The sequence below is a fragment of the Pinus tabuliformis genome, chromosome 8 (genome assembly GCF_031772625.1).
Source record: "Pinus tabuliformis cultivar Carrire ecotype Pingquan chromosome 8, CPIR1, whole genome shotgun sequence".
NCBI lineage: Eukaryota > Viridiplantae > Streptophyta > Pinopsida > Pinales > Pinaceae > Pinus > Pinus tabuliformis.
The window spans coordinates 1759706180-1759725467 of record NC_142294.1 but is presented as its reverse complement, the minus strand read 5'-3'; the positions used below and the strand labels follow the sequence as shown (position 1 = coordinate 1759725467).

Here is a 19288-nt window from a genome sequence, read left to right as displayed (position 1 = left end):
GCTTACTTAGACACATAATGATGATGATTTCTTACGTTATGATGATAGGTTGATACTCACATATGTTGATCAGATGTTCCCTAGTGATGATACATGGTTGATATATTAAGGGTTCTTGTGAAAGATCATAACATGATGACAATGGTGTTTTCACATATGATATGATGTGAATGATTTTGTGTTACGGCTTGGAGATATGACATATGCTTAGTTGATTCATAGAAGGTTATGATAAGGCTCTTTCTACTAAGGAAATGAAGCAATTTGATCTTGATTAGATCAAGAGGATGAGTTTATATCTATATACGGCATACTTAGTCACAGGTTGATGATATTTACTTTTTCATATCTTCGGACCTGATGATGGACATATACAGGTCTAGATGTTGTTGACAGATGCTTATGGTGCATATCATACATGGTGTATGATAGTTGTTGATGACTATCATGGTCTTGTTTAGATATCTAGTCTCTGTTATAAATCTCATGTATGTCATTCAATGTAAAGGTCATATAAATACCCATGACGTAATAATTTGTCTCTGTTTTTCGTAGTCTTTAATGAGTCTTTTTTGGTCATATGATGTAATTTGTAACCCCACTATGCATGGGAAGGATGATGTAATAATTGCTATATTTCAGTCATGTATAAATTGGTATATCCCCACTTGGTTGGGAGGATGAGTCAAAATCGGTATATCCCCACTTGGTTGAAAGATTGATGTACGTATGATTCATTGGTGATAGGAAGGTAAAACTCACATAATTGAGTTATAGAGTCAAGTTATTCTTTTGGAAAATATTTGCAGACTCTGCATGTGCTCAAGGGGAGCATGGATGATATAGTGCATCTCAACATAAACAAAGGGGGAGTTCAATCAAAGAATTCAGCATGTGCCTAGGGGGAGCATGATCAATGTTTATACTCAGCGATTCAGATATGAAAGATGTCATTTTGGCCAGCCCTTTGCCCTTGATGTCAAAGGGGAAGAGTATTTTGGCATTGCTTGTTATCTCTAACAGTTTCTATAGCTTGCAGTAATCAACACCAACATGGTTGCCATCAAGTCCAAAGGGGGAGATTGTTGGCATTATGATGCATGTGTTGTACTTGATGGAAACCCACTTATAGCAGAACAACTCACTTGTATATGGTAACTATATGAATCTATGTATCTAGATGAATCTACTGGAGAGATATCAGATGTGACAGAATGCATGATAGTTGTGTTTACAGATATGACAAAATACAGGGCAGTTCAAAGGAATCAGTTCAGAAGTAATGTACAAAGGCAAATCACATTATAATAGGCCTATTAAGAAGGAACAAAGTAATGATACAAAAGAATAGGATGAAGGAACAAAATACCACAGATCAGAGTCAAGAAGTTGAATAAAAAGGACATTTTGAGGTATGTTAAGTTGTATACACGGGTTCACTTTGTCCAAAAATCGTATACACACGGCTTAACAGAACAAATGGAGCGTATAACGTATACACACACTTTCACAAAAGGAAAAGCGCGTACATGTTGGAAAACTAAGTTTTTGGTCCGAGGTATTTGGTCCAAGGTATTTTGATCCAAGGTATTGATCCAAGGCATTTGGTCCGAGGTATTTGTATAAATTTCACCTATAGAACAAACCAATATATGCAATGTCCTAAAGCATAATACTTGTTCTACTTCTACAAAACATTAAGCGGAAGCATAATCGAATTCATGAGCAACATCAAGTAGAAACATGCATAACTGATCAAAAGAAATCAATCACACATAACATAGATTATATCACTGGGGAAAGCACCAGCATAAAACCCCAACATTGTATTATCAATCAAGTGGAAATCCTCTTCAACATACAAAAAGAATCAGCTCAATAGCTATCATGCTCTCTTTGTAATCAGAAGATCCTGATGATCTTCAATCAGAAGATGAAAATCATGGACTACCTAGGCCTCAATATATAGGCGACAAGTCCTCCAATCTCCTATAATAGATCCTTCTCCATGCAAGGAATACTTACTAGAAATATTGATAGTACATTGTCCCACATCTGATCTCAACTGGGTCTCTGACAGAACTGACATGCAATAGTTATCCATGAGTGAATCCTCAGTTATCTAAAATAATAGTTGTCACATGCATGCAAACATTAACAAACTATATTTTATTATTTTAACAACTTGTTAAAATAATCTAACTGGATTTGACTAGTCAACTGATTCTCTCATTATAGAACTCATACTTATTCCCTCAATCAGTGGAGGAAATTAAGGATAAATTCCTCAATCAGTGGGACAACTCATGTGCATGCTCACAAAGACTTCAAATTCGAATTTCCTTAAGTAATTAACTCAACTGAATTAATTAATTAATATTTCCAATTGCTGTTAAGACCAAAATTAATTTACTTCCTATAGATATACTAGGGATTGTTATAAATAGGAAGGGACCCAAAAATGCTATTTTTAGAACTTTCTATTTTTAACAATTTCACCTCTCACCCAATGTGGCCAATGACCTCACTGGCCAAACTGCTATTTTTAGACATGTTATTTTTAGCAAGTCTATTTTTAGCACATTCTAAATTTAACATTTCTTGTTGCACATTTTTCAACAGTATTGACCCTAGGTATTTGATCCAAGGTATTGGTCCTAGGCTTGAAATGAATTATCATTGTGTGATTTGATCATGTATAGTCTATATCTGAATACTAACGCATGTGTTATTCTGTAAATGTTATGATCCGGGTATGACTGAAGTTTGGAATAGCTACAAATTTATGAATTAATATTTGCAGATATGTACGCTGGTTGGCTTTGATAAAAGCACGTATACACGTTGGTTCAACACATCTAAGTAGCGTATACATTATGAAATATGATATTTGAAGTTGCAGTTGGATTTGGCTGTTGTTGCAAAATGCTAGGTTTTGCTCTGTGTTCTGGTGACTATGTTTTGATGGCTGTACTCTAAATGTTCAGATTGATTGATTGTGATTTGCTTCAGTGATTCAGTTGTGGGTGATTCAGAGATTGATGATTGAGTTTCAATGATTGGTTAATGTAGATGTATTTGATGGTTGTATTGCAGTGGTGATTGATTTTGAGCTTCAATGTTGGTGATGGATCCAGTATGAAAATTGGATGAAATGAGGCCTTCATGTATATTGTTGTGTACCAGGAGCATCCAGTCTAAAAATTTATGAAACGTGGTCCTTGGAGGAAGAAAGAAGGTCATAGCCTTCTGTAGGTTGGCGCCTATGTACTAGTAAACATATCGTCTAGTACAAGAGCTAAGAGGTTGTAACTCCCTTCCAGTAGAAGCTGGAGAACGAGAGAAGGTTGTAACCTTCTGCAGGTAGAAGCCTGCATACTGGTATGATTCTGCACCAGTACAATGTTGTAAACAGCTTTTCTTATTATTAAAAAGAAGACAGAGACAACAGCAGCAGGTGGTTTTCACCCACACTGGGTTTCCACCTTAAATCTTGGTGTTCATGTGTGTTTCTTATGTGTGATGGTTCATTCTATTATTAAACTGCACATGGTTACTATTTAATGTTTAATAAAGTACTGATGCACAGATTAAAGATCAACATATGATGAATTAACTGAATCATAAGTTCACTAGATATACGTTAGTTGCATTAAGAACAGTTGCGTGCACACGCTAATTTTCTTCACTGAAGTAGCGTATATAAATCTGATTATGGAAATGAAAATTTATTGTGTTGCAAATAATGATTCACCCCCCCCTCTCAGTATTATTTCCAACACACTATGTGTGTGTGCACATGGTTGAGGAGAAGGCACTAGGTGTTTGTCGGGTGTGGCAATTGATCCGGTGTGCATACGGAATAAAGACAAAGGTAGAAGCTAAGGATTGATTAAAGGATAAGTATCAATATTTTATTTCAATTTTATTATGCAGGTGATTTATGATTCTGGTATATGGTGATCACATGTGATCTAAGATTTTGGTTTATGATGGTTACATGTGATTTATGATGGTTGTGTTTTGAGATAACCTGATGTGATGTGTTTATATATGATGATTTGATCAATGATGCTAGTTTGACTTGTTGTGACAGGAAGTAAACCAGATTGCAAGTGTACCTTACTGACGAGATACTAATGAGGTATGATTTGAAGTTATTTCAATTTATATTGAATCTAATGGAAACTATGTACTTGGTATAGGAATGCATGAACATGCCCGGTTGGGTGATTGAAATCAACTGCAAGAATTAGCATCATCAGCGAAAGGAATTGGAAAATGTAATAGTGTGTTCGTAAAGAACTTCAGGAGTAGGGCCATTATGGGGCACTGGTACCCAATATTGTCCATTGATTTCCATGGGCATGCTATGACCAATATGATGGTTTGAGGCAGGTATATGCCTTGGTTTTTGTATCTTCCGATGTGAGGAAGCCTTGCCAAGGGATGGATTTCCCGAGATGGAGGTGTTAGTGGAACTTGGAAGGTGAGTGACTGCACGGAAGGGGTTGACCGGATTGCCCGAGGGACTGTGTAGTAGAGAATGGAAGACCATGGATGGATTTGTCTTGGTCATTAGCATTGCTAGATGGAATCAGATGCACACTGGGAGTGTGCCCTTGAACTATGAGTCGGTAACTGTTCACTGAGAGGAAAAGTGGCACAGGATTGTAGCGTTGGACATTGGATGCAGATTTGACTTTGTAGTGGATTCTATACTTCCTAGGAAGGAGGTGAATCATGGTATTACTTTGAGGGTGGAGGTGTGAGCCTCTGGATTCCTTTGTTGCGGATGCAGGCATCGTATCATTTTATTTGTTGGTTGAGCAAATGTATATATGTGTATATGTATATTATTGTAAATACTGTATGGAGCTAGTTTATAAAGCTCCATAGACATTATGGTTATTTGTTGGTTGAAGAAAATGTGCATAAGTATATGTGGTTATTATTGTAAATACCATAATGAGTTATGTTATAAAGCTCCAGTAAACGGTATGTTTGTGATGTTTCAGCAGTGGTCATTGTAAACACTGCAATGAGTTGTGTTATAAAGCTCCATGGGAAGTATGTGTTGTTTTCAGCAGTCTTTCTGGTTATATGTGTCATTGAACATCGAGGACGGTGTTCCCCCAAGGGGGAGGCTTCTATAACAGACCTGGTGAAAATTCCATGTAAAAATATATATATGGCCATGGTGATGGGACACATATTCCAAGTTTAATGGTGGGGGGAACATCCTAGTGGGTGTTGATTCGGTTTATTATGGCTAAGGAAATTGGCAAAGGTAATGGCTAAGTTTTTGGAAAGGCATAAGGCATTAAATGGCTTTTTATTTATGAAAATAATAGAAATTAGGAGAAAACGAAGGTGAAAGGTCACAGGTTTCATGTGAGGAGGAAATTGAAGGAAAATAATGGAAAATGAAGAAAATAGAGGCCTCATTGATAAAAAGTCTTTTAAGGATCAGCGGGTAAGATTTTGACAAGTTTTGGTGGAGCTCCCTTATATTCTCTATCTCTCCCATATTCTTGGAGACTTAGAGTTTCCTTGGAGCACTCTTGGAGGGTGTGGAATACTTGGATTCTTGGAGCAAGAAGGAAAAGGAAGAGCAGGAAAGAGCAAGAGGACATCAGGATCAGCAGCTACAGTGGGATTTTCTTGCAGGTACCGAGTTTCATGTATGTTTTCTTCACTAGTTTTGGCATGCATGGCATATGCATGTGGATTTGTGGTTGTGATTTGCAATTGACATGGAGGATGGTTGGGATTAACAGTGGATTGCCTAGCCTTGCAATTTCCTAGATAGCCATGGTGAGTGTGGGTTTACTTTCATTGTTTGTTTTTGGTTGGTTCTCATGTTTCCTTAGCTTTAATTGAGTTACTAGTCCTGGAAGTCGTGGTTGGAAAAATGCTTTGGAAGCCCTATAACAACTTAGGTTGAGTTACTAGTCTTGGAAGCCTTGGTTGGACAAATGCTTTGGAAGCCCTTGGTGGGTTGAGTTACTAGTCCTGGAAGCCCTGGTTAGACAAACGCTCTGGAAGCCTTATATAAGTTGTGGGTTGAGTTATGAGACCTGGAAGCCCTGGTTAGACAAACACTCTGGAAGCCCTGTATAAGTTGTGGGTTGAGTTACAAGTCCTGGAAGTCTTGGTTGGACAAATGCTCTGGAAGCTCCGAAAGGCTTGGATGGAGACCAATCTGATTATGCTTTTGGTGATGTACAACCGGGTGGTGGAATCATTGTGTGATGGGTTGAGGTGGATGGCCTCTGGAGGCCCTAGATGAGTTTTGATTGATATGTTTTGTGAGATCCCACATTCATGCTTGGAATATGGCATGAGGGTGAATGGATGAAGAGAGATTTGGCTCAGCCATTCTACGGTCGGGTGGAACGTGGAAGTCCCATCTCAGGTTTGGATTTTGCATCATTAATGAAAGGTTATTTCTCCCTATATTTCTATGAGAATTTTGATGGATTATATGTGGTCTACATGGTTATACTTTCATGAGTATTGGTGTTGCTATTACGCTGGTTATGTATGTGTTTTATGACAACAGTTATGTATGGCTTGCACAATGTTTTTACTTATAATTAAATGATCAATGTATCAATGACCTAATGGATGGAATGGTAATTGATGTGTTGAGGTATCAATGGTTCTTAGCTATTCTCAGCTAAGTATGAGACCCTTATGCTCAAAACTGTTATTTACACCTATAGTTTACATATTCATGACATGTTTGACGAAATGCCTATCATGGCTAGGTGGAGTCTAGTCAAGATTTCATTCAAGCATTTTCTTTAGTATTTTCATTTACATGTTATTTTACTGTTTGGAAGGTGTCATGAAATTTTGGGCAGTGACCTAGGCTCTGGGCCTGAAAAAATGGCTCAAATCCCCGGGACGCTAGCATAGCATCGACTAAATGAGTCTCTAAACACTGACAGGCAAGCCTATGAGAGAAACTTTGGGTTTCTAGACGTTGAAATGCCTATAGCACGAGAACGACGGAGGCTTAAGTTGTCCAAAAGCTCAGTGGGACCCAAGGAAAAATTGTTTAAAGTGTTGGATTGGTTCATGAGTGTCTTGAAGCTGACATTGAATGTATGGATGGTGTGTTTCCATCGGTTCCACTTCCTTAACATGACTTAGGAGGTTGAATCATATCATAGTGGCCTCTCATCACATGTTTACCCTGACTGGTCGGTTGCTTAGGTAGATGTGGGAGAAGGGTGTTACATCAAATTTCACACCTTGTTGCACTATAATTTCAGAGATATGCTCTAGGAAGTCAGACTTCCTAAATGATCCTAAAATCTTCTTTAAAGATGTCAACTTGGTATTTTTGCTATATCTTTCTTTTTATGACATCTCAGAATCTGAAACCTAGAGGAGAGAGAGTAGAGATCTCAAGGTACTTGTGCTATAAATTTTAGGCCTTGTTTCAATTTGAAGATATGATATGAGGAATTTAATGCTTGTGAATGCTCCTGAAACATGCTTCAGATAAGTTAGCTTGATAATTTTTCGATAACATTAGGTAGAGAAAAAAAAAGATCCCAATGTACCTGTGATAAAAATTTCAAACCATCTTTTGCTATAATTTCAAAGATATGGTAGGAAAAGTTAGTGTTCTTGAATGCTCATGAAACATGCTTCAAATAGGTCAACTTGGCATTTTTTCTATAACTTTATTTCTTAGATATTTCGAACTATGATACTTGGATGAGATAGAGAAGAGATATCTAAGTAAATGTGGTAGAAATTTTAGAATATAATTTGCAAAATTGGAGACGTGTCATGTTGTGCAAATTCATTCCTAGGAAGAAGCCAAAAGAAACAAGTTTTGGGAGAAGTAGACATAATGTAGGATGAAGCAACAAGTAGATCTAATGAAGACAAAAGTAACTAATAGACCTAGTGAAGGTAAAAACAAGAAGACTTATTGAAAGTAAAAGTTGCTAACAAACATTGTGAAGAAGCAAGCAGGCTTAGTGAAGTAGGTTGGTGCCCAAAATATTTGCAAAAATGGGGATTGCTGTCTCCCGTAGGTTGGTGCCTACAAAGCAACAAAGGGGATTAGTTTCTCCTGTATGTTGGTGCCTACAAATCGGTTGAGAAAATTGGTGTCTCTTGTAGGTTGGTGCCTACAAAACAACAGAGGGGATTGGTATCTCCTTAGGTTGGCACCTACAAATTGATGTAATAGTAGGTTAGTACCTACAAGGTATTTTATATAAAGAAATTTTGTGGTTTTCTCCTACAAGGGTTTCCACATATATCTTGTGTTGCTTATTCAATTTATCGCGTTGATGTTTTATGATGTTTGATCGGATTTAGATAAGTAAAATTGTCATTATACTAATTCACCCACCCCCCCCCCCCCCCCCTCCCGGCCTCTCTGCCCCCCACCCCCCTCTCAATATAATTGTGAATTCCAACATAAAGTACCCAATTGAAAATGAGCATGACATACCATCCCTAAATAGATGGTAAAACTAAAGTGGTTAATAAGCCTTTGGAAAATTATTTGTGATGTTTTTCCTTGAAAAGGTAGGCACAATGGGTTCAATGTCTACCCCTTGTTGAATGGTGATACAATACCACCTATTGTGGTGCCACAAAATGTCACTCTATGAGGCATTCTACATATAAAAAACCCATTAACGGCCTTGTACTTTCTAGGCACATTCAAGGTTCAAGAAATTGACAAAAAATTGAATGTCTACATCAACATTCTCTATACAATAAAGGACAATTTGATATTGGTTCAGAACATAATGAAGCTATAGGTCAATCAACATTGATCTAAGTGTCAATTTGAAGTAGAGGATTGTTTGTTCCTTCATCTCCAACCCTTAAAGCAAACACCGCTCAAGGTCATAAGCTACTAGAAGTTCACACCTAATTTTTATGGAGCCTTTACAACACTCGAATATATTGGGCATGTTACTTACAATGGCACTCTCCCAACCCACTCTAAGATCCACCTACTATCTCATGTGTCATAATTGAAGAAAGTTGTAGGGTTGAATCGCTAAGTTCAAACCATATCTCCAAAAGCTAGATGAAAGGTTCCATTTAGTTATAGAAGAGGTGATTTTAGACAAATGTGAATATTGTCTACTTTTGTACATATCCAAAAAATTTGATCTAATAGAAAAATACACACTGAAAATACCAAGTAAAAACTATCATAAAACATGCAATAATAATAATAACTGCACCTCTATCTATAATGATGATATAACTTTGAAAAGAAAAATCTCTTTAAAATTTCACCCTACCTAACTCCCCTAATTAAAAAAATAATTCATTACTTAATAAATATTGTTTTTTTTTATTAAATAAAATCCACTAAATAATCAAAATATATAATCAATCACAAAAATCCCAATTATTAAAAAAAATCCGAATAAGTAGTAAGTGATTAATGTTTAAAATAAAGGGGAAAAAATACAGTAATAAAGAACTGATTATACTATAACGCAGCTTTACTCAATTTTACATTCTGGTAAAGCATGTAAACCTTGCTTCTCGTTCAAAATATTAATAAAAGTTGGCTTACTGATACCACTTCCATACTTTGACTTTATTTCGGCCCTGACTTTGGCTTATTCATACCACTTCAATTACATTTTGTCAATAATGCTTAGAGTTTTATGTTTCAGCGATCCAGTCATAGCATAATAGCACAAAGGCACATCTTCTGCCACATGGTTTATCTGATTTGACAATCAGCTCAATAGATTTGCACCTCAGGTCAGTGCCATTCTTAAACAACGCCGGGATCATCTATTTATACAAATTTCAAAGAGGGAAAGAGATTTATGCTGATACTCTCTTTCACGTAAGTTGATTGAACAGCAACGTCTCACGGCCAAGACTTATTTACTGTGTTATCAATCCATAAATGTTTTATGGCAGTATATGTTACCGTTTTATTGAAACAAGTAGATTATTTATGTTTTATGGCATGGTCATCGTTTTATTCAAAGTAGTATATTATTTGGCTGTGGGTTAAATGTGATAATCTAACGAATTATATTTTTTTTTTCGGAAAGTTATAAAAATTCTGATTATATTTCGAAAAATTCCTCCACTTCCCACTCTTATACTGCTTTACACATTTATGACTTCATAGCATAATAAATAAAACTTGCTTTTTTAATATCTGTGAATATCTAAACTGCTAGCAAAATACATATTAACCCATACTGGCAAAATACATATTAAGTCACTGTTTAGTACATACTAACTCACATCAGTTACACTTTTCCAGCTCGGATATACCTGGCTGGATGAAGGAAATGATACAAATATACACAAATGACCAAATTAGGTCAATGACATTCAAAATACATACAATGACAATGCGTGGTCGATCGCAGCCCAAGCCATCTCCTCAGAGGAAGAATTACAAGGAAAATTACAGAGCTCAGTTTGATACTCTGAATTTCTATACCGTTCATACTAATAGACGATTGTCTACTTTATAACTGATTAAAAATTGTTAAGACAAGGACCCCGTTGAATAACAGACCCGTTACATTTATTTTCATCCTTATTGGCCAAAGTAAAAGGCGAGCGCCTGTACCAATTGGCGGCAGATGCTTCACAGAGAAAAAAATCAGAAAGTTTTCAGAAAAACTGGGGGAAAGAATGGAGAAGTAAACCAAAATCTTCAAATCCTAGCCCAATGTAGTGACTAAATTTTCAGTCTCATATGAGAGATCAATTGTTCCGGGAGTTCTTGAAGACTCGAAACTGTGAAGAATTCTGAGAATTGATCCCACTTTACTTTTAGCTCTCGGAGTACCAAATGAAAGAAGATCATACAGAGCATTCATTAACGGCGGAAATCTCAACAACTTAATTAAAGTTTTATCACTTCCACCGCGACATAATGATAGCAAAATGGCAACACAATTCTCCCTGCATTTAGGTGAAGTAGAACCCACACTTAGAAGGCTGACAATTACGGCGATTGCGGAGGTTTCACTAACTGCGAGTGCTCCCTCTATTTGTTTGGCAAGAACAGCAAGGAGAGAGACTGCTTTGTCTGTAAGACCGGATGTGTCATCTGTCAAAATATTGATTAACAGAGGAACTGCCCCAGCTGCCATTATTTGTGAAACGTTTCCATGAAAAACTGAAAGATTAAACAGGGCATTAGCTGCATCCTTTTTCCCTCTGACAGTCCCGTCCCGAAGAAGATTTACCAAGGCTGGAATGGCTTCTGGCGTCTCTCCAATTAACTTATTATATTCATCAACAGACGAAAGGCTGAAGAGCGTTGCAGCGGCATTCTCCCTAGCTTCCATACTGCATCCATTTCTGAGAACGTTGATTATTGGCTGTAATGCATCAGATTGCATTATTTTAGCTTTGTTCCTCCCATAAATAGACAAATTTAAGAGCGCAGTTACAGCATTCTCTTGAGCTTTGGGATCCTGTGAAGATAGCAGCGATACGAGCAAAGGTATGGCTCCTGCTTCTGCAATGCCAGCTCTATTGCCCATGCTGCATTTAGCAAGTAGTCGGAGTTCATAAGCAACCTGTTTTTTCGCTTCCAAAGGACCTGTTGAAAACTTTTCTACAAGGAACGCTGCAGTCATCTTTGCAGCTTCTAAAGCTGCCTTGGTACTCACGATGCTTTCCATTGAAGAACGTTTCTTCTTGTGTTCTGATTTTTCAATGGGGATGTTATGCGCATCACAATACTGAATTATAAGACTTCGGAGAGCGTGATTTGGAATAAGATTTGGGCGCAAAAGCCGCTTCCCAGTCTTTGGACAAGTACAGCGCCCTTCCTCCATCCATCTGGTGATGGATGCTTGGTCATACGTTTGCCCAGTAGAAACAACGACCGGTTCTCTCATCAAATCAAGTGAGATCGGACATCTGAAATCGTCTGGAATAACAGGGAGATCGTTTGCCTCTGTTCTGGAAACTGTGTGTTCACTCGATGGTTGTAATTGTCCACCAAATTCCATCTCTGTAACCCCAAATAGAACACACTTGCAATAGCGCATGACAGCAATCAAGCTACTAATTACTGAAACATTTTGATCTGCACCTAGCATATTTTGATTTGTCATCTCTTCCTCCAACAACTCTATCTCTTTTCGACAATCCGTTGCATTTTTCAGATGCAAGTCGTCTAAAATCTTTCTTAGTTTTGATTTCTTTGGGGTGGCCTCCTTCTCGAACTCATCAAGAACACCAGACACATCCCTGCGGAGCTGTTCTTCAGAGATATCGATGAAAAGCTTAGCTCTTCTGGCCTGATTGTAAACCAACTCAATTTGCTCCTTAACCTCGTCTGAGACATCCAACAATCTCAAGGGAAGTACACCCAATGCAGCAGCAATGTCATGCATTAGAACATAGAATTTATTTGATATTTCTTCAGTTTGCATAACTAACCAAGCACAACTTACATCGCCGCTACAGTCCAACAGTAAATATTTTGTCTTCTGCAAAACAACATATAGTTCTCTGAGGCATAACAATGCAGATGGAAACAATGCGACCCCCTCATCTCTGACTTCTTCAAAAAACATTGACAAAACCATAATTTTTCGCGTAATGCAGATTGCATTTCTTCTTTGGCACCTTCGAGGCCTCTCGCATTGTATTATTTGTTCGGCAAGAGGAATAAGGGCTTGTAACAAAGATACAACAGAAATGTCCACTGCAGGTACCAATACAGGACTTCTTAAAGCCCGCTTTTTCTTCAGCAGCCAATTATTAGCAGGGAAATCCATTTATTTCTCCGCTAAAAACCACAATCTGATCCTGAATGCGTAGAATTTAGGTCGAATACATAACAATTTCCCCTCAAAATCTACAGTTTCCCTAAATTCAAAAATATCTCGGATTTATGCTTTTTAACCCCATCTACACAATTTATCGTACATCATCAATATTCACAAAACTTATCTTGGACTCCTATTTGTACAATTTTGTCCCCATAGTTGCCATATAACCTAAAACTTCTCGGTTTAAACCGAATTGGAACTATTCAACCTGGAACCCTATAAGTTAAGTCTGTATTGACCTAATTTATCCTCAGCTAATGATTTTAATCTAAAATTGCAACAATGTTCCCTAGAGGCAAGAATTATAAGAACTTGACCTGAACTATACAGTTTTACACGACAACGTAACCTGAAATATGCAATTTAAACTGAAATCGCAACAGGCAGATCTGTATTTTTGCTATCTAACCAAACTATACAGTTTAACTTGAAATCTAGCTCACTAATAATTTGCAGAGATCTCTTGTTCTTTGGATTTCCTCTCTTCCACCGTAAACACACACGTCTAATACAAAAGATTAAGACAATATATACAGCGTCACCCTGTAAATCTTTAATCCTTTCAATCTTAGGATTTCATGAAGAACACCGCCATATTTGCAACATTTACAGCGCTGGACTTCAAAGCTTTTCCTTCTTTCAGTCTAAGGTTTTCAATTGAACATTGAAATGTTGTCAGGACGAGAGCAAGAATATCAAGATTTTGCTGCTGAAGCTTCCGTCCAAACCCTCACAGCAAACCAAAATTAAAAGCTGCAGAAGATATTTACCGTGCAGAAGCCGTAGCGCTGGACAAGAAAGGATCTTTGATCGATCGAACAGATTTCTCGTTTAAAAGATCGCTTTGAAGCTCTGAAGAGCAAACGAAAAGAGATCGCCTTGAAGCTCCGAAGAGAAAACGAAAAAAGATAGCTTTGAAGCTCCGAAGAGAAACGAGAAAAGATTGCTTAGCAATGAAGCATGCACATATCCAATCAACGCAGAAGATTTGTGAACACATTTACATCAATTTAAGTCACAAATATGTCATCTGGTTCCCTTTCAAGGTCAAAATGAAATCTCTCTCGATTCGGTTGCCGTTTTTCATTACTGCAATTTGTGGAAATACTTTGCTGGCATCGGTCAAGCACTAAAAGACAATTTCAATTAGATCTGCGTATGCCGCCGGCCGGTTCCACACTTGACTAGACCTTCCGCATCCTTCGTGTTCATCCCTTCCGGCGGTGCGGCTGTTGACTGCCAGGTGCCTGTACTTCCAGAATGTTCGGAATCCCAACCCTCTTTGTATTGAAAACGTTACGCAGGAAGATCGTCTTTTATCGAAAGATAATGTCTGTTCGGGTCCAAAGTTTACTCTCCAGTTATGTGGATGACGGTGATGTGGCCTTTGAAGTGTCACTTCGCAGTGACACGTAAGACTAATCCCAAGGCATTAAAGAATAATTCATCACATGGGAATATTTCAAGGGACAGTAGCAAATCGATGCCGATTCCCAAGGAATCAAATCTTTTGTGATTGTCTCGACTTCATTTTAATAAATACTTTGTTTAGTTTTATTGACTATTCACCCCAAGTGGCCCCTGTGAATTATGAATCCATTTTAATATTAGTAAAGTACACTGAAAAAAGATGAAAACAGTTGATTATTTAATGAAAGGGAACCATGTATATTTTTCAAATAGTCTATAAAGGTATTTCTTCATATTTACCGAGTTTTTAAATTAATTAAAAAAAAAAAAAAAAAAAAAATCAAAAAAGGAAAATTAGAAAAAAAAAAATAGTAAAATAAGATTAAAAAATTAAAAGAACAAAAAAAATTCTCATTTAATATTTTTATTGTTTTGGAAAATCTTCTTAAATAACTTTCAAACTAATGGTATCACTTAGAGTAAAATTGGAAAAACAAATACTAAAACCATTTTTAATGAAAACAATAAATGTAATAAGATTACTATAAACTTATTATTTTTTATTATAATATTAAGAAGTCTTTATAAGTAAAATGGGGTGAGGCTTACTCACACAATTCTAATAAAATTTTGAGCCATGTTGAGGTATTAAATTTTAGGAGAATAACCTTAGAGATGAACATATTTAAATAGTAATTTTTTTCCTATTCCAAAACTAATAGATTGTTCTAATCAAAAATTAAAAGATGACAATACTTAAGCAAAGAGATTAATTAAATCAAAGATTTGCATTTCCTTGTGATTTCAAGTTGCCTCTATGGCTCTTTTTGAGATTGACAATTGGTATCATCATCAACTAGAATTTCAAGAAGTGGGAGAAAGATGTGACTTGTGAGATGAGATAACAAGTCCCAAACAACATATAGAGAAGACACCAATTCATTTACTTGGCTCCTTAAAAGAGTGAATGTGTCTCAAGACCACTTCATAATCCTAGAGAACTAAGATATGTTTGGTTTTTTCCAAATACAAGTTATCATTGTCCTTGTTAGCCTAGTTGATCTTAGCTTGAGTTCATTATTGCCACACCTTTATTTGCTTAACAACATTTGTTAGCATGAATCACATGGTAGCTATAAATGTCAAATATCCTTATACTTCTTGTTTAACTTCATCAACATCACAAACCATTGTAGGCCATCACAAGCATTAGTCCATTTAGAGAATAATCAAATTCATCATGAAATCTAGAACTAGGTTTGGCCAAACATCTTAAAACTCAAAAGAAGGACTTGGCTCCTAGTCAAGCGTGTCTGTAGAAGGAAGACGAAATGGAGTAATGATGTGATCATCAAGAGAATTGTAATTTAAGGAGTAAAATGACCAAGGCATATCACCTACAATGATTACTTGATCGAGCCAAAACACATGCAAATGTGGAGCCATCAACCTCATAATGATATATAATACTTACACATAAGTTTGTATTGAAGGTGAGTAAGGAGAATTCATAATCTGAATTTATGAAGGGAACGAAATGATATACAGATTTATAATCAAAACATAGAGATACAATGAAACTTGACTTCTATTAATAAATGGAAAGTGTAGGAATTGTATACATGCATAATGAAAACAAACTAGCTTGAATAGTGGTAGCTTATCTCTAAGAAGAGATGTGATAGCTATAATCCTTCACTGAACTATCTTACAATGGATCTTAGAGGCCTTTCTATCATAAAGAAGCAATGAGAAACCCTAAACATGTAAAAACCTAACCTTAGGAGATGAAGTGGCAAAGATTTGTGGGCCCCAATGGGATAAGTTGGAAACCCAACTTCTTAGGTGTGTAACTTTAGAATATGATCTTTGTTTAGTGCGCATGATAGCCCATTGGAAAGTTTTATCCAAGATATACATTTTTCGACTATCGATGACATTCTATGACTATGTTGGCCCATTTCCCCACAAAACAATGTTCAGGGCCTCAAAATGGCTCTAGAATTCCAAGACCTAAAAACTATAGAAAAAAACTGCCAAAATAGAAAATTGTGTTGTGAACCAGTCAAATAGATGGGTGGGCACCAATATCAACATGGATTAGTGTTCCCCCATTAGGAATCAATGGTCTCCAAATTGCGTTGAACACCTCCATGACATGGGGAAACTTTTTCTAAACTTGGCACCTAGTGAGCCACTTGCCTTGGTGTAGGAGTTGGTCGGCTTTGACAACCCAATATAGTTGGATCCTCTATTGGTGAGTGCTCTTAATCTGTATGTCCACGATATGATTAATTTTGGCCTATTCAATGCAATCTAGGTTGAGCTTTGTTGGTGTCAATTTCTCTACAACTTTTGATGTGTCTAATAATGGGTGAAAGTATGGTCGAAGGTGGTCCACATTAAACAATGGGTGCAGGCCAAGGAAGGGAAGGATACTTAGCTCAAAAGTGTTGCCACCCACATCCTTGGTAATGGTGTAAGGCCTATAGCAGAGTGGTCGAAGCTTTTGATGGACCCCTGCAAGACGTTCCTTCTATGTATGCGACCAAACCTCGTTTCCCACTTAAAACTTATGTGGCCACCAAAGTTGATCATGGCGTTGTTTGCACTTAGTATTGGCTTTTTGTAAAATATCATGGACCTTCTACCCGATGTGTTAAATTCATTCAATAAGCTTGGTAGTTTTGTTGGCTTCAAATTCAACATGTGCAAATGCGTATGTAGTTTCAAGGGGTAGTGCAACATTAATGGGACCCAATGGTTGAAATCCTAGGCCCACCTAAAAGGGGTTATGGCCAAATTAGCTATGGAGAGTTGTGTTGTATTTGCATTGAACATAGGGGAGACTCTCCTTCCATGTACGTACATACTTGGAGGGCCCATGCAACATCAATGGGGCCCAATGGTTGAAATCCTAAGCCCACTTTAAAGGGGTTGTGGTCAACTAAGCTATGGAGAGTTTTATTGTAGTTTTTTTTAACAAAGGGGAGACTCTCCTCCCATGTTCATACATTCTTGGAGTTGAACTGCGTCAAGTAAGTCATTCATCTATGACCATTTCCATGAAGGGTAGTCGTAACTGATTAATTTCTCATGATTTTTGAATAGTCCACTTATCGCTCATTACATTGGGTGATGCTCACTGGGGTGAAAAAGTGGGTTTGAAACTAATGAAATGAATCACATAGCGTCAATCATCACTTCTAGGGCTTGCACCCGGTAAACCAGCACTTCCTGGGAGGTTACCCATCCCATATCGCCTCTGGCTCAAGCGCGCTTAACTGTGGAGTTTTCCCCACAATCAAACCCACTTAGCTTGCTACCACATTTGCAAAACCATAGCAAGTATTGTGCCTTATGAACCATTCAAGTAGAGTTCCCTTCACTCTTTTCAATTTAAGTATTGAGGGGTTTTTGCAATGCATTATATTAGATATCATTTTTTTTGGGATTCAACTGCGTTAAATAAGTCATTCATCTATGACCATTTCCATGAGAGGTAGTCGTAACTGACTAATTTCTCATGATTTTTGAATAGTCCACTTAGCACTCATTACATCGGGTGATGCTCACATGGGTGAAAATGTGAGGTTGAAACTAGTGAAATGAATCACATAGCGTCAATCATCACTTCTGGGGCTTGCACCTAGTAACCAGGACTTCCCGGGAGGACTTACTTGACGCAGCTGAATCCCAAAAAAAAGTGATATCTAATCTAATGCACTACGAAAACCCCTCAATACTTAAATTCAAAAGAGTGAAGGGAACTCTACTTGAATGGTTCATGACGCACAATACTTGCTAAGGTTTTACAAATGGGGTAGCAAGCTAAGTGGCCTTGATTGTGGGGAAAACTCCACAGGTAAGCGCGATTGAGCCAGAGGTGATATAAGATGGGTGACCTCTCGGGAAGTCCTGGTTACCGAGTGCAAGCCCCGGAAGTGATGATTGACATTATGTGATTCATTTCACTAGTTTCAATCCCACTTCTTCACCCTTGTGAGCATCACCCGATGCAATGAGTGTTAAGTGGACTATTCAAAAATCATGAGAAATTAGTCAGTTATGACTAACTCTCATGGAAATTGTCATATATGAATGACTTACTTAACGCAGTTGAATCCCAAAAAATGATATCTAATATAATGCACTACGAAAACCCCTCAATACTTAAATTCAAAAGAGTGAAGGGAACTCTAATTGAATGGTTCATGAGGCACAATACTTGCTAAGGTTTTGAAAATGGGGTAGCAAACTAAGTGGGCTTGATTTTGTGGAAAACTCCACAGTTAAGCACGCTTGAGCCAGAGGCAATCTAGGATGGGTGACCTCCCATGAAGTCCTAGTTATTGGGTGCAAGACCCGAAACTGACGATTAACACTATGTGATTCATTTCACTAGTTTCAATCCCACTTCTTCACCCCTGTGAGCATCACCAATGCAATAAGTGCTAAGTGGACTATTCAAAAATCATGAGAAATTAGTCAATTACGACTACCTCTCATGGAAATGGTCATAGATGAATGACTTACTTAACCCAGTTGAATCCCAAAAAAAATGATATTTAATATAATGCACTGTGAAAACCCCTCAATACCTAAATTGAAAAGAGTGAAGGGAACTCTACTTGAATGGTTCATGAGGCACAATACTTGCTAAGGTTTTGCAAATGGGGTAGAAAGCCAAGTGGGCTTGATTGTGGGGAAAACTCCACAATTAAGCATGCTTGAGCCAGAGGTGATCTGGGATGGGTGACCTCCTGGGAAGTCCTGGTTTACTGGGTGCAAGCCCCGGAAGTGATGATTGACACTATGTGATTCATTTCACTAGTTTCAATCCCACTTCTTCACCCCTGTGAGCATCACCCAATGCAATGAGTGCTAAGTGGATTATTCAAAAATCATGAGAAATTAGTAAGTTACGACTACCTCTCATGGAAATGGTCATAAATGAATGACTTACTTAACGCAGTTGAATCCCAAAAAAAAATGATATCTAATATAATGCACTACGAAAACCCCTCAATACTTAAATTCTTGGA

General features: G+C 37.4%; 1 pseudogene; it reads right to left on the bottom strand.

Moving 5' to 3' along the window:
* Positions 1-10329: 10329 nt before the first annotated feature.
* On the bottom strand, positions 10330-14127 carry LOC149243167 (U-box domain-containing protein 17 pseudogene; annotated as a pseudogene).
* Between the last annotated feature and the right edge of the window lie 5161 nt (positions 14128-19288).